The sequence below is a fragment of the Coregonus clupeaformis genome, chromosome 35, assembly GCF_020615455.1.
Source record: "Coregonus clupeaformis isolate EN_2021a chromosome 35, ASM2061545v1, whole genome shotgun sequence".
Taxonomy (NCBI): Eukaryota; Metazoa; Chordata; class Actinopteri; order Salmoniformes; family Salmonidae; genus Coregonus; species Coregonus clupeaformis.
In genome coordinates, this window is record NC_059226.1 from 19,378,324 (window position 1) to 19,380,188 (window position 1,865).

The following is a 1,865-nucleotide window of genomic DNA, read 5'->3' on the forward strand; positions in this document are numbered from 1 at the left end:
ACTCTCTCTCTCTTTCTTTCTTTCTTTCTCTCTCCTACTCTCTCTATCGCTTGCTCACGTGTAAAGGGGACTGACTGGATAGTACACCTGTGTTGGCGGCCTCAGCCCATCCAGGGAAAACTGGAAAAGGCTTCTTCCTCGGCTGTGGCCTAAAGTGACAAAGGGAATCATGTACGGAGGCAGGAGCAGACAGAGTCATGCTTCCCATAACAGCTGGGTGTTTCTCTAACTCTTGTGTTTGTCAGAACAGGTTAAAGACTGGTACATCTGAGAAAAAGGGAGAGAAGAGAGAAAGGAGCCAACGAGGGTGAATGTACTGTACATTGGTTATATACAGAGAGGGAGCTGCAGATTATAATAGGATTTTGATAGGAATTTTTGTTCACTTTTCTCTCATAGCTGTGGTTATGTTTTAGCACCACTGTTTTTCTTCATTAGAAGCATGTATTGTAGAGGCGGTGATGGCCTTCCCAAGAACCAGAGCAGACCAACATTGCTGCCTGCCAGTGTCATATCCCATTCCTTCCTGGTCTGAGGACGGTCCCCTTAGTGTGACACCTGTCCAATCCCAGCCCCTCTTCTGCCCCCCCACTCTACTCCTTAAAGCAATCCACTTCCCTCTCTCTGTTCAGACCCAATCTATATTAGTCCCCCCATCCCTATCCCTCTGCCTTTTCTCTCTATCTCTCCGTCATTGTTCTTCCTTTCTCCTCTACATTTGTCTCTCTCACAGCGCCTTCCGCTCCTCTTCTATCTCCCTCTCAGTCTCTCCATCCTCTTCTCTCTCTCTCTCTCTCGCTCCCTCTCTCTCTCTCCCCCTCTAGCCTTCTTCGGTGAATAAATGGTTCCGCTGTTGATGAGTATCTGTGAATATAGGCTGAGATCTCAGATTGAGGCAGACTGTGGTGTTCCTTCAGGAGTCATTCGCTTTTTAAATTAGCATTATATTTAGTAGATTTATTCCACTGGTGCGCTGGCGGACATCGCTGGAGTTAGATGGACTTTATCTTGCAGCCCACCTTTTCAGATCCATAGCATCTCCAAAGGAGAGGAGAGGAGTGGAGGATATGGGGAGGGGTGCACCCTTCCTACCCGCCTCCTTGCCTCCCTGATACCTATCATCCCAAATAATCTCTGGTTAGACTGATATGAAGGAGAGGGAGAGGAGAAGGCATTTATAATAGGATCTGTTTCATGTTTTCTTAAACAGACAATTGGTTCTCTGGTGCTCAGTTGGTAGAGCATGGCGCTTGCGATGCCAAGATTGTGGGTTCGATTCCCAGGGGCCACCCATATGTAAAATGTATGCATGGATGATTGTAAGTCACTTTGGATAAAAGTGTCTGCTAAATGGCATATATTATTATATAATTTTTGGTAAAAGTTTAAACTATTCTGAACAAAAATATGAACGCAACATGTAAAGTGTTGGTTCCATGTTTCATGAGTTGAAATAAAAGATCCCAGAATTGTTCCATTCGAACAAAAATATTATTTCTCTCAAATGTTGTGCACACATTTGTTTACATCCCTGTTAGTGGGCATTTTTCCTTTGCCAAGATAATCCATCCATCTGACAGGTGTGGCATGTAAAGAAGCTGAGGGACAATAAAACATTACCCTAAAGTGTGCAGTTTTGTCACAGAACACAATGCCACAGTTTTGAGGGAGCGTGCAATTGGCATGCTGACCGCAGGAATGTCCACCAGAGAATTGAATGTTCATTTCTCTACCATAAGCCGCCTCCAACGTCATTTTAGAGAATTTGGCAGTACATCCAACCGGCTTCACAACCATGCTGTCTGCACTCTAAATAGTTCAACACAATAAGAGTATTTGGGGTAAAATAATTATCTTGAGACAAG